This window comes from Cupressus sempervirens, chromosome 5 (genome assembly GCF_028749045.1).
Source record: "Cupressus sempervirens isolate cs-2001-9-10 chromosome 5, ASM2874904v1, whole genome shotgun sequence".
Classification (NCBI taxonomy): Eukaryota; Viridiplantae; Streptophyta; class Pinopsida; order Cupressales; family Cupressaceae; genus Cupressus; species Cupressus sempervirens.
In genome coordinates this window covers 400,064,441-400,080,241 of record NC_143122.1, presented here as the reverse complement: position 1 = coordinate 400,080,241, position 15,801 = coordinate 400,064,441, and the positions used below count along the sequence as shown (strand labels likewise).

The 15,801-nt window shown below is 34.2% G+C and overlaps 1 pseudogene; it reads right to left on the bottom strand.

The window, feature by feature from the left end:
- Positions 1–1,862: 1,862 nt before the first annotated feature.
- The window catches only part of LOC149556504 (alcohol dehydrogenase-like), a 28,890-nt pseudogene continuing 14,951 nt past the window's right edge, over positions 1,863–15,801 (bottom strand).

Here is a 15,801-nt window from a genome sequence, read left to right as displayed (position 1 = left end):
TATTTTTAAAAAAAATTTAAAAAATTCAAACATTAAAATCTCACAAATGACTAATAATATTGAAGTAATATCTTCACCGTTGACTTCATTTCACCATTTTAGAATTTTATGTAAGGATTTATATTTATATGTACATAAATGTCAACTTATTGAAACAAGAGCTACTGGCATCTAGAGTCCCTGCCTTACGAAGTGATGTAGGAGACCATGTTGATTTGACATATAACTTGAGAGAAATGAAAAATTAAATATGAATTCTCTAATTACCCATATAATTAGGAGAAAAAATGAGAATGAATAAGTTTAAGCATGCTAAGATGAGTCTTAGTAGCACCAAAAACAACAACATAGAGGAGAAAAGCGATGGAGGACGATGGTGATATGAGATTTCTTCATTCTTTAAAACATGTTATTACTAATAGTCATCCCTCTAAACCCAAGAGTTATCTAGACAAGATACCATGGGCAATTTAAATATCCCTAGAAGTAGTTTAAAGATAATGAGCATCACAATTGTTGTAATATTGATGATGTCTTTTATTATTATAATGGTAATGGTGCCTTTCAATTATAGAGTAAACAAGAAAAAAAATAATTAAACTACTTATTCATATTTGTGATGTTCAAAATGTTGACTTGGTGGTCAGCACTTCCTTCATGGTTTGTGACATAGCTTAACTACCTCTCATGGATCTTGGGTAAGTCTAGTGTTTGTGATGTTCATTGATAGCTTGAGCTCTTGGTGCAACAACAAACATACCAACAACTAGTATCAAAGCCTTGGGTCACGATTTTGAATCTAGAGAGGTCTCCTTCATTTCATTGATGCGGAACCCTCAGTTGATGCTAAGGGGGAGATTGTTGACTTGGTGGTCAGCACCTCCTTTGGGGTTCACAACATGGCTTACTTGCCTCTTGTGGATCTGGGTAATTCTAGTGTTTGTGATGTTCATTGATAGCTCAATTATTTGGCACAACAACAAACATACCAAAAAAAAATAGTCCCTATATTCTTATAGTATCATCTCATATCAGATCTATAAATAAATGACTTCTCAGATCAGATCTAGAAACAAAATATCAAGTGGAAGTCATGGTCCATACTGAAGTAGTCAACATAAAAAAAACATGGTAGACATATAGCAAGAACAAACAATGTACATATGATACTAGAAACCACTCACATGAACAACATATATATGAGGAACATATTTAATAAAGAAAAACACAATGTATCATTTTCATTGCATTCATACCTCTTTATTAATTGATTAATTAATTCATTGCCAACATAATTAAAAAATAAAAAATTATTAATTTTCATCCTACTCCAAATATTTATGGTTTCAATTCTCTTTTCTTCATGGAAGATCATGAAAAAATTAATTAAATTAAACCAATCAATCAGATCACTTCACTCTAGAGAATCAACTAAATAAATTTGTAAGTAATTAACATGTACATGTTACCAAAAATTTTCCTAATTGTTTGAGTCACCAAATGGAGGATCACAGTCAATTTAAACTATGCATCTGTTTTAAAGTAAAGAATTAATGCTTTGTATGTTTTCTTTAGTTCTCTGAAATTCCTACTTACATACTTCAACCAGAGTAATTTTAAAATAATAAAATATTCTTGATAGAAAACAAACAAGATACAAACATTTTATTTACATATTTTTTAGAAAAATAAAAAGATACTAATATCATATATGGACAATAATGTCAACTTATATTTAAATCCGTTACAATAAATTCAAGTCCCTCTAGATTGTTTTCCTAAATTTTACTGGCATATGCAAAAATCCTACAATGTCTTCCAAAGATTGACATCTATGAGAAAGAAAAATTCTTCCACACAACTTAAATTTCCTTCGCCTTTGATTTTTCGAGTTTAATACATGTTAGGATCTCTCCTTGCATCATGTATTCAAATGCCTTGTTGGTCTTACCAAAGAATATTTCATGAGTAATAAGCTTATGTATCTCAATCTCCTATAAGGAAAAATAATGGGTAAGGTTTAGAAATAGGTGAGCATAAAAAATCATGATGAACTTAATTCAAAGTTTTATGATTTCTATTGATTTCAAGTCAAAGCCATCGATTCTTCATATAGGAAATTCAAAGTTTGAAGAATTTAAAGAAAGTGTTTGTGGGATTGATAATACAAAATTATATAAAATTATTGAGAAACTAAAATTTACCTTACTTAGATACTTCTCTATATCAAGTAATCTAAATTGCATTTATAGTTCCTAGAGAAATTTCCTTCTAGTATTTTCTTATTAATGAAGTCAATGCAATTAGTCTTGAAAGTTGCATCTGAATGAGGTACTCCTACTAATACCCTTTAAATAAAAATAAACATTAATTCCAGTCATTCATTCCAGCATGTAAGCATTTACAAATAGAAAACATGAAAATGGATAATTTGAGTACTACATGGGAGGAGTATATACATCATGAACACATTCAAATATGTAGATCATTGCATTAATATTCCATGTGAAATCTACACTATACTTGGCTCCTCCATCTATTCTTTTTGCAATCACCTAATTCATAAAGGAAAAAATTATCAATATCCATGCAAATAAGTATAGAAAAAAAGCAAGATACATTTACCCATACGCTTGTGAAAAGGAACTAAAGGTAGATTATAACATTGTACTATGAAAATTAAGATAGTGAGCTAAATGAGCCCCATAAACAAGTTTTTGATGGTCTTTTACATTTATATACTTTGTTACACCAAATTCATTCATAGAAAAGGAAAGAAAAAGAAAAGAATCAAGATTGACAAAAAGACATCATTAGAGAAGAGAGTACAACATAGATAAAAGGTTATTTATTTAACTACATAGTGTATCAATTTTTCAAGGGGACTAGAGGTATATTGTGGTTAGGTTACCAGTCATTTAGTGGAAACCACTTCCACATAAAAATTAACATGTTGCCACAAAATACCAGAAGTTTTTGTTAGCATGAATGCTAATGGTATTCCTTTGGAGGGGTATCCTAAGAATTGGAGAGCATGTAGCATGATTGACATGTTTTATTCATGACTGTATTTGTCATTGATGACAACATAGTATGATTTCTGTGAAGACTCGTAGAGTAGTAGATAAACAACGAGGTCATACAAATAGAGGTTTGATGTTTAGGTGAGTGCAATTAATGACATGTTCTACACTATGTCCTAATGACAAGGTTAAGTGGGCATGAAGTAAGCCAAAGAGATGAAGGAGATATGTTTGATTTATAGAGAGTAGTACAAAGACATAGTACCTAATGAGCAGTTTCTAATGATTGGATTGTATCTCCTAATAGAGATATAATCAGGATATGTGAAGTTATATAGAAATAGAGGGTCTAATATGATGATGAAATCAATGAGTGTGCAAGGTCTATAATCACACATGTGAGACATTGTTAAGATTGCGAGGTGACAATATTATGTGATTGTGAAATAATTAATTTTCTTACTATTGTCCTATTATAATTAATTGGGAAAGGCTCAAGGCCGACTAAAGGAATTGTTTTGAGGACTTGGTATAGAGGGAATTATTGGCCTTGATTGAGAAAGGTATCAAGTGTGAAGTGCACAAACAAGAACAAATTATTTTGGTAAATGTGAGTAAGCGATCCACAAAATTATTGGATGCTAAGTTGATGATCTAGTATTGAGGTTAGAAGAAGTAGAGCAGTCTAGTTGACAAGACAGAGGAAGAGGAAGTTCAAGTACAGTCCATTTTTGTTATTTTGGAAGGAATAATACATAGATCATTTGGATAGTGGGTTCATTGATCTTTCCCCTAAAACTATTTGGACAGTGGGTCCATATGCCCTCTACAACTCCTAATAGGGTTGGAATCTCCTAATAAGGATTCAATGCTCCTAACAGGGACTTACATGTACTAGATTTTTTCATAGACTCCTAACAGGGTCCATCCTTTGACAAGGAATATTTATATTAGCACATCATTTTGTGGGTACCATCCCCACCAAGGTTTTTCCTCTTATCAAAGTTTTCCTAGTTAACTTATCTAGTGTTATTGTGCATGATTATCTTGTTATGGTTCCCGATTACATTGTTCATATGGTTAAGGATAAATAAGTTTGATAATTGTGATAATATTTGTATAACTTATTCAGTGCCCCGCCCCTCCCCGCGGCCTCTCGCCCACCTCATCTTAGTTATATTGGTGGAATATATATTCTAATAGTTGGTATTAGAGCATCAGGTCCTTGAAGTGAATTCTTAACAACTTTAGGGTTAACTATGACAACTAGAAAGAAAAGATGAAGACTTGTCTATTATGTATGGGTCTAGGTTATTGGCTTTTGACAAAGAGTGGCAAAGAAATTGTGAAAGAAGAAAATCTTGAAGGATGTAGTGAAGTAGAAAGATATGTGTTCATGTGTAATATGCAAGCTAAAGAAGCTTTACTATCAAATCTTCCTAAAAATGAATATAGTCAGGTAAAATCACTAGTAACATCTCATAGTATTTGGAAAGATTTAGAATCTAATTTTGAAGGAGATAATCATACAAAAAGAGTAAGATTACAGAATTTAATATGCTTGTTTCAAGATGCTAAGATGTTGGAAGATGAATCTGTGAGAAGCTATATTGGTAGAATATCTAAGATTGTTGTAGGAATCAAATCATGTGGTGGATCCAACGAAGAAGATGAGACTATATGAAAGATTATGAAAACTTTGACACCACCATTCAAGCAAGTAGCACAAATGATTGAGCTTTTGATACCCTATACTAAGAAGTTTTCCAGGGAAAGTTTTCTTGAAAAATTGGAAGCAACATAAGTTAGTTTGAGACGGTTTGGAGAATTGACAAAAGTGGGGATAGCTTTTAGTGCCTTAAGTGTTTGTCCATGCTTATGTAGAAGTGCAAGCACCCATGGAGATTTTTCTAGTAGTAGTAGAATCATATCTAAAGAAGATAGAAAAATTGAAGAAGGTATAACCCTACTTGTAAGAAGAGAACCAAATGGTAAGAGAATATTTAAATGTTGTACTTGTAATGAATTTGGTCATTATGCATCTAAGTGTCCTAAAGAGAGAGAAAAGGTATAAAGGAAATTTTAAGTCTAGAAGACCTATAAATTGTTTGTATGTAAATGAAGATGATGAATCTAAGGAAAGAGTTCATAGTGAAAGTGATGATGAGCTAGGATTTGTAGCCATAAAAGAAGATGAGCTTGATAAAGAAATTAGAGAAGAAAATGCTCTAGTTTCCCTGGTGGAAAAGAAATCTAATTGGATAATAGACAGTGGATTTTCACATCATAGACTGGTGATATGAACATGTTTGTTAAATTTAGGAATCATGATGGAGTATACAATAGGAGAAAATGAATGTAATCAGATCATGTGTATGAAGTAGATGGTGAAGTAGATAAAAGCATATATCCATTGAGTATCATGTTTTGAGAGAGAAGGTTGCAAAGAAAGAGATCATATTAGAGTATGCTAGTACTAAAGATCATATTGTAGATATCTTTACAAATCCATTTCCTAAAGATACATTTGAGTACTTGAGAGGTATGCTTTGGGTTATTCCCCTGCCTACTTCAAAGTAGATGATACAAATATTGCATCAGTCCAGTGGCACAAAGTGCTATTATTCAACTGGATTGAATGTTGATGCTTCCTATATGGGGGGTATCTGTGAGTAGATTCATGAAGGACTCTTGGTAATTGATCTTAAATAGTGTCTTTGGACACTTGAGCTAGTTGAAGACTTGGAGAATATTATTAACTTAATGAATCCTTTTTCATTAATGTCAATAGGGGAGTGAATGCACGAAAAACATCTCCTAAATATGGAGAGAGAAGCATGACAACTCCTATGTGTGAATGGGGAGAAATGCATATCCTCTAGTTGAATGGGAGAGATATAGTTGAATGGGAAAGATGAGGACATCTCTACTAGGGAGATTTAGAAAGATTCATGTAAATAAGAAGAAAGGATATCTCTATGAGGTAGATACACAACATGAAGAAGGAAGGTAAGTAGTGTTGATATCAATATGGAGTAACATTGTATGGGGGAGAAGCTGAGAGTTGTTTAGCATGTGAACAACTGATGCTAATCTTAAGAGTTGCATAATATATAAATGTTATAGAGGATTTTAGATTTGATTGACGAAGAGGATTTGAAATGATTACTACAACAATAGTTACAAGGTGTTCTTGGAACTTAGATGTTTTTCATCTATGTTGCCATCAATGCCAAAGGAGGATATTGTTAAAATGAATGTTGATTATATTCCTTTTGGGGATTATCCTAAGTATTGGAGAGCATGTAACATGATTGATATGTTGTATTCATGACTATGTTTTTCACTGATGAAAATATAGTATGGTTTTTGTGAAGACTGGATAAGTAGCAGATAGAGAATGAGGTTGTACAAAAAGAGGTTTGGTGTTTAGGTGAAACACGGTTAAAGACATGTTCTACACTATACCTTGATGATGAGGTTAAGTGCACATGAAGTAAGTAGAAGACATTAAGAAGATATGTTTGATTTATAGAGATCAATACAGATACAATATTTGATGAGTAGTTTCTGATGATTGGATTGTACCTTCTAACAAAGATAGAATCAAGATGTGTGAAGTGATATAGTAACAAACGATAGTCTAATTGATTATTTCAACAAGTGGGAAAGGTCTATAGTTGTAAGGGTGATAATTTGTTAAGACTGTGAGCCAATAGTATTATGTGATAGCAAAATAATTAACTATCTTATTGTGGTCCTATTATATAATTAATTGGGAAAGCCTCAAGGTTAACTCAAGGAATTGTTTTGAGGACTTGGTATAAAGGGAATTATTTTCCTTGAGTGAGAAATGTATCAAGTGTGAAGTGTGCAAACATGAGAAGATTTTTTTGGTAAATGTGAGTAAGCAACCCAGGGGATTATTGGATGTGGAGTTGGTGATCTAGTATCGAGATCAAAAGAAGCAGAGTAGTCTAGTTGACAAGACAGAGGAAGAGGAAGTTCAAGTATAGGTCATTTTTATAATTTTGCAAGGAATTATATAGAGATCATTTAGACAGTGGGTTCATTGGTCTTTCCCCTAAAGTTGTTTGGACAGTGGGTCCATCTACCTTCTACAACTCCTAACAGGGTTGGGATCTCCTAATAGGGATTCAATGTCTCCTAATAGGGATTAATATGTATTGAATGTTTTTATAGACTCCTAATAGGGTCCATCCTTTAACAAGGAGTATTTATATTAATAAATCATTTTTTAAGTACCATCCCACCAAGGTTTTCACTCTAATCAAGGGTTTCCATAGTTAACATAGCTAGTGTTATTATGTATGATTTTTTGACATAAAGGTCAATTTTTCTATCAATGATTCAACACTTAGTCAATTGGTTACATTGCTACCAAGCTCTATAGTTGCTACTGAGCTTACCATTCAATTTTTAGTGTTAACCAAGTGATTCAGTTGTTCTTAAGGTAAGTAGTTAGAATATAGTGTCTACCAAGCACCTGAGTTAGTTTGTAGTGTTTGTCGAGCTACACAGTGTTTATTGAGCTTTAGAGATAAAGTTCGGTGTAAACCAAGAATAGTAAAGGCTACCAAGTCAATTAGTAGAAGTGAAGATATTGAAGTTTTAACCGAGCTCTATAGTGTTAACCAAGTCCAACTGTGTCTAGTGAGCTCACAAGGTTAACAAAGTAGATCTAGTGTTGATTGAGTCATGTAGTGTCAACCAAGTAATCCAATTGCTACCAAGTTACTTAGGGTTCACTAAGTCACATAGCACTAAATAAGTTCAAGCTACTTGGAAGTGATTATTATGGACCGAGCTTCAATTTCAACCAAGTGCCAAAGATTGTTGAGTGTTGACAGTGTTTGTTGTGTATCAGAACATCACTGAGTTTGTCTTTAGAACTTGAGTTATAGTAGTTGAGCCAACTTTGTGGATTATGATGTTATTGGTATTGTAGTCAACTCTAATAAGTTTTAATTTGGATTGGTATATATGTAATGTATTGCATTATATCCAAACAAGATATGTGAAGAGAATATGATGAGAAAAAGTGTGAATTAAAGAAGGCTACAAGAATTATAAGGGACAAGTGATCATTATAATACAAGGAATCTCAAAAAACAAATTAGAATTGTAGATCACCCACTAGTTCATCCTAATAGGTGCATCAGTCAAATCCTTTAATAAGGTAGACTTAACAATCTTTTCTAAATCTCCTAACCGAGTGCATACTTCATTGTATGTTTGTAAATCCTTTAGCAAGGTGGACCTAATAGTCCTTATTGCTCCTAACAAGGAAAATCACTAGAAGTGGTCATTTTTAAGCCTTAAGAGGTTAACTTTATACTGCAGTACTAAAGCTCATCGGTATCATCCCCACCCCAATTTTACTTTCTAATTGGAAGGTTTATGGGTCACCATATCTTGTGTCAAATTGTTACAAATGTTTATTCTCTTCCATTCTTTCATGCATGAAATTAGATCAAAATATTATATAAAAGATTAATTGGTGAAGTAGGATAAATTTTAATTGGTTCCTAATTCACCCCTCCCCTCTCAATAGCCTTATATACCTTATATTTCCAATAGTTGGTATCAAAAACTATTCAGGTTCTCACATCAGACGTTTAACAACTTGAGGGAAGATCAAAGGAAATGGAGGTATATAGGTTAGATAAGGCTATTAACAATGAAAAGGTGGATATTGAATTATCCATTGGGAAAATAAAGAAAGAAAAGGAGCAACTCTCTCAATCATTGTAAAGAAGGAAAGATCTTGTTGTACAAATGAATGAAAAACTCTACATTAATGAAAGAATTGAAGATATATATCGTAAAAGAAATTCAGATGAAGTTGATTAAGTAATCAAAGATCTATTAGAAAAGAATTCCAATCTTCAAGAACTAGTCAAAAAGTTGAAAAGAGAACAAAAAATCCAATGAGTAAGATTATGTGGAGTCATGGAAGAAAAAGACAAAGCCCAAGAAGATATAGAAGAAAAGAATAATGAAATTCAATATCTATCCCTTCAATAAGTAGGCTTCATTGATCAACTCACCAATACATGAATCAAAGATCAGAGACTGAAAAGTTGTAGAATGATCTCAACACTACCTATGAAAGAATAATGAAACCTCAAGAAAGTATGAATCAATTGAATGAACAAATTCAAGACAAACATAAAGGAAAAGATGGAATAGGATACATAGAAGAAGGTGAATAATCTCAACAATGAGCTCAAAAGAATGAAAGACCTACTTGCAATCATTGTGTTAAGATAGGTCATACATTGAATAAATGATGGAGCAATGATAAATCAAAATTCAATGGAAAATGTTACAATTGTAATAAGCATGGTCATAGAGAAAGTGAATGTAAAGGAAAATCTATGTTTGAAGGTAAATGTCATAATTGTAATCAACAAGGACACAAATCTTCAGAGTGTAACACCAGGTAGTGGAACCCAGCATAGCAAATTGTGAAAGGTATATTTGGATGGGATTACAATACATGGTGAAGATGTCAATAGTATGGTGAATTTGGGTACATTGGAGAAAATTGTATGAAATGTCATATGAGAAAAATAGACACTACTAAGAGATGTTTCATCTGTACAAAACTTGGACATTTTGCCAAGAACTATATGAACACAGGTAGAATTAAAGATGAAAAGAAAGCCAAAGATGACAATATTAGGAAGAAAATGAGGTAGAAATAGGTACCAAAATCTCTAGAGAATGCAAACCAAGATCATGAAGTGAATGACACCCAAGTCAATGAGTTGCGTGGTCCAAACACTTCAACTTAGTTCCCTATGGAGATCATTGTAACTATGATTCAAAAAGGGGTAATTTAACATCAGTTCTAGTGAGCAAAAAAAAAAATTCAATTAGCATTCAAAATGCACAAGGATCACCAAGCATAATGGAAAGTAGGAGACCTTACCAAGCTAGGTTATGTCGTAAGACCTTACCAAGAAAGGTTGTTGCAAACTCAAGCTAGTAGTTCTTACTAAGTGATGGTGACTCTACTGAGTTGTAGATGTCTTATGAGCATTAAAAACTAAACTAAGTGAAGAACAACCTATCACCAAGTGAGTATGAAGTACAAAGCATTAATGGTCATTAAAAGGTGGAAATTTGTTAAAAGGAAGAAATTGAAGGCATTGTTTCACCATGATTATCCAAAGCTATTTGTGAAGAGAGAATCTAGAGCTTCTGAATGATTTAAGTGTTTTTTGTTGAATATTTTTGAAATTTTCAGAATCCCTACTAAGGAATGGCATCTTCCAACAAAAAAAAAAAGAAAAGTTCTAAAATGTTAGTTCATAGAGTTCATTGCAAGGCACCAAATTTCAAGTCAAGTCCAACGATTATAGAGGTGCTTGAACCAACTTGTGCATGATATCAAATTCTACCTAAGGTATTACTCATGCACACATCTATTCTTTTTATCATTGCTCAACCCAATAGCTTAGAACCCTAGAAATGAATGAAGCATTCAAGGAATTATGTGTAGATGACACATTGAAACCCAAACATAAGAATTTAGAAACTAAGGGCTTGACTCATTTATCTCATATGCCAAGAGACTTCCAAGTCAAATGGATTAAATATATTATGAACCATGCACATAATGGGTAGTTATGGTTGGAGCAACCTATTCAGATAACAAAGAAAATGATTTATAAAATTAGTTGACTTCTGATGCTTAATAAAGTGAAGAAAACTAAAACCCTAGGTTGGGTATAATAAAAAATGCAAACTCTCACCAAGTAAGATGGAAGAGGAATGAAGACTAGTAGTGTAACTGACATGGAACTAAAATTAGGCATTCATATCATTGGACATAAGATTTACAGTTCAAGTAGATTAAACAACACTATGTCATGTGAAGTTGTTGATCTCGCTTACAAGGTTGTGAAGAATAACCTATCCTTAAATCTTTTTGAGTTACTATTGAATAAATTCAACAAGAATATGAAGAGAATGAGAGGATCAAAGAACAATCATGTAAGATCAGATCTCTTTTAACATGTTTATTCTTCTTCATTCAAAAAATTTTTGCTTCAAAAGGTACAATAGTATGGAGGAAAGATGTTCCTATTTTGTATTAAATTCATGAGTATATAGCAGAGATGGTTGAAAAATTTGAAAATATCATGGATAACTACTTTTAAACTTCAAGGAGAAGATGAATAATAGCTATAGGATCCCCAAGAAACTTGTAGAAGACTACAAGGATGATATCTATTTCATAGTGGACTGTCACAAAGTATATATTCAGGTAGTCAGACCTAGAGTGGCATGGGTTAACATTGATGACACCAAGGATATTCTAGAAGCTCTGCTGAATGAGCTTGTAGATCCCAAAGATAAATACTTTGGCACATATGATGAAGCTAAGGAAAGAATAGAGCTTGAGATTAAATTACCTCAAGAAATCAACAAAGTAAAAAAAGAGTAGAAACGCTACTAAAAGGCACAAAGCAAGCAAGCTTCCCTCTAATGCTTACCGAGAGAAAAGGTGATGATATTAAAGAAGATGATGCAAAGGATGAAGAAGGAGAAGAAGAAGCAAATTTTGAGGATGAACAACCTCTCAAGAAGAAAGGAAAGATTATCATAATCGAACCTGCCAAGTCATCCCCTATTTTATTCACTAGAAGGGCAGCCAAGTCAAGGAAGAAATTGAAGCTAGGTCAAGATGAAGCCAAGTAGATTATCTTCAAGAGAACTACACCTACACTTCAGGAAAGGTTAAAGAATATGGAAGAAGTATCTAGGATGGAAAATTTCATATCTCGTAAGTATGAAACCAAGAATGCAAAAGAGAAAAAACAAATTGATGGCATGCTTAGGTCAAAGCTAGGTAAATGGAAGTACTCACTAGATGAGCTTGCACAAAAAATTCCTAAAGAACTCTTATAGGTAATAAAGCCAAGATGGTAAAATGCACAAAAGACTATCAAGGATATCTATGAATAGAACTTGAGGCAACTGATGCCAAATATCAGCAATAACGAGGTGAAGGAATGATTGAAGAAAAATGAGAAAAAGTTCACTCTCAAGATGAATGAATGCATGATTCTTATCAAAGACATTGAATATGTTGTGAAGTCAACTACAACTACATGGAAGAACATCTACCACCTACATCAACCTAGTGGCTTTGTCATTCATGTCGATAACAAGGATGATAAAGATGAGGAAGAGGATGTAGAAATAAATGATGATGAGATTGATGATGTCAATCTAGATGATTAGGAGGAAGAATAGGAAGTTACTAGAGGAAGTTTTCTAGAGATACAAGGTATTGAGGAGACTGATGCAGAGAAAATTGTAGCAACAGTTATAACCACATTTCATCACTATTTGAGCACAACCTTAGTGTAATCTAGCTCAAAGATAGCTTCTACTGAGTTGGTTGTGGATACCAAAACCATAGCAAGCACCCAACCAAGATTTGAAAATGTTCATTTGAATGTTACAATGATTAAAGTATATAGCACTTCAACTATCGAGCAGTAAAGTACTCCATCATCAAGTTTGACCAAGCATCAACAAGGTATTTCTATTATTAGTGTCATTTCAACGATTATTGCTATTCCATCATTTTCAACTATTACTTCTTGTGTACATGAAAACCTAACTTGTCGGGAGCATGCATAACCAAACAAACATTAGTTGCATATGTATATCAAATATTCAAAATAAAACCAAATACAACTAATACTATGCTTGAGTTTTACAACTCAATGCAACCAAAAAGAAATGTCCTCATACAACCTCAAAGTAGCTCAACAAGGGTGCCCATAAGATGCCTTGTTGGTGTTCTTTAGATTGGAGGGATGTCGATGTGCTCTCCCAAAACACAACTATTGAATCCCATTATGATAAAATGCAATGACAATGATACTATGCTAAAATGAATGGTGAATGCTTCAAACAATGGCTATGAAAGCAACCATTCTTGAAAGCACTCAAAGGATGTGAGTGTGGATGCAAGAAATAAACTAAGTTAACAATGCAAATGAAATGGAAATCTAGGAACTACCAAAGGTTAGTAACAATGCAACTCACAAAAATCACTAAAAAGCTCTAACAGTAAACTAGCATGATAACAATGCAAATGAGGGAGATGGAAAATTCTTGAGACAAGGACTCTATTTATAGGTTTGAGAGAGGCCTTGGGGAGGTGGCATCTATGTGGCATCCACATAGGTGCTACAAGGGAGACACATGGGCTAAGGAGATAAGCCATGTAAAGGTCAACATTCAGAGTTTTCTCACACATGTGTGAGCAAACTCAAAAGGAGTGGGAGACAAAGGTGCAAGAGGTGTGAAAGGCGTGAGAGGTGTGAAAGGTGTGAAGGGTTTCTCATACATGTGTGAGCACACACTTAGGAGCTAAAAGGGGTTTAGCAAGGTGTCTAAGATAAATAAGTGGGAGTAAGTAATGGGTAGGCTTAGAAGTATGAAAGCGATGGGTGTAGATTAGGTTTCAAGATAGGTTTACGACTAAATTAAATAGAATTTAATTTAATCATACAATTAGATAATTTAATGGAATGGAGGGAATTAAATAAATAGGATTTATTTAGAAGGGAATTTATGGAGCACTATGTATTAAATAAATTTAAATACATTAGGAAAGTGAATGTAATTAATTAATTAAATTTAATTAAATTCAGTAGAAGAATATGAAAAATATAATTAATTAGTAAGTAATTAACTATAATGTCAAAAGAAATATTAAATGAACTAATATAGTGTTTAGGACAATTTTAAGTGTCTACATTTTGCCCCTCTTTGATGTGATGCTAGGATGACATTATATCAAAGAAAAGAAAATATAGGTTGCCCCAAAAAGGATAGGAGTATTAGGAGTGGTGTCAAAGCAACAAAAGGGGAGGAGGGTGCCCCCTCGCAAAAATAGGACAAAAAATAAATTTTGGGCAATTTTCTCAAAAAGGTCTTTAAAAAAAAGGAACAGGGAAGGAAAGGGGATAAATGAAGACTTTGCATGACTTGGGGATAAACAAGGGGATCGACATAGCTTAAGAAAGGACATAGGCTCAAAAAGGGGGCCTTAGAGGGCTTATATAAGCCTCCAAGGGGCTCAAGGAAGAGTCATTTGCACACCTAGAGAGTAGAGAATCAGAGCAAAAGATGAATCCTATCAAAAAATTGCAGCTTGGAGAGCACATTCAAAATCACCAAAGACTAGTTGAGATGGGCCCATCGGTGAGTCAACTATCCAGCCTTGTAAACAAATTTATTTTTGTCTCTTAGATAGCATTTATGATGCATTAATGGGCCCAAAAACTTGGTCATCTCTACCCTGTCATCTATGCAGATGACAAAACAAGGATCAAAAGGTCTATGAAGATGACATCTATGCAGATGACAAAAGAGGGAAAAGGGGGGTCATAGATGATGATCTCTGTGTCATCATCTTCATAGATGATAATAGGGTACCATTCGGTAGGAATCCAGCGTGTGCGCAGCCGCTAGAGATGCTGAAATGGCATCTCCATTGGCTGTCATTTGTGTTGTTTGGCTTTTGTGCTGATTGGGACAAATTGGCAGAGAACAGAGGAGGATGCCCCATACTAAGAGCAACATTAGATAGAGGAAATTGACCATGTGCATGTCTATACTGCAAATGGAGATGGTGATATTCTAGTCATAGGAGCACTATCCACCAACCATGGTGCTAGGAGACAGTCTGATAGAGGTAGAGTGGGGACATGTTAGATTGTGTGGGCTAGAGCATGTCCATGAGTGGCCAAATTTGAGAGCACATTTAGCACAGCTTTCAACTTTGATTGAGTAGTGGCATACACTGATATCGAGTTTCCATCTGCGTACTAGAGAGGCAACAGTCACTTTTTTGGACGTGTGGTAGATTCTACGAGTGTCGATCTGTGAGATGTACCCTGAGTATGTGCTAGAGGGTGTTGATCCCTATCTACGAGAGTGCTTTGAGTGCCAATAGTAGAGGTTGCTGCTACAGAGGTCATGGTTGACATGGAGAGAGGCATTGGAGTAGAGACTACCATGACTTGCTATGTACCTCGCTTCATTGTTATTTAGGATGGTACCAGACCATGATAGGCATGGATTTGCTATTGGGTGGACATGGATGCTTAGCACATTATTACAAGATGATGGTGTTGTCTTCTATTGAGGTTAGGCCATCCTAGCTGAGTTATATCATGACCTACATATGTGTGCCTATAGGGCAAAGTGAACCATGGGCCCAAGGCTAATAGTACTCCTAGTATGGTCATGGGAGCATATAGGTGTCACACGGACCAGTACCAGATGGGAGACCTGATAGTTAGGTGAGCCATTTGTATGCTAGTACAAGCCTCCTATCCAATATACCTCCACAAAGTTTGTTAGTTTCTGGAGGAGATGCATTGATGAGATCATTATGTTTGAGTGGACATCCTATGATGGCGTGGAGCGATGGGGTAGTGTCCTATCAATAGAGGGAGAGAATGATAGGGAGGATTAGAGATACCTCCCATATACATAGACACAGTGCTAGCTGATCAAGTAGACCATGCATATCATTATGAGGTATATGCCTCTAGGGTGTAGCTCTAGTTTGGGAGGATGTAGGATGCAATCCTAGACATATTTGTATATCCAGTGGTATCCCAGGAGTATGGCAAGCTATGGGGTCATGGGACCACTCTGACGTTAGCTAGGATATCCTGGAAACCAATGTAGCCAGTGCCTTGGGTGCACAGAC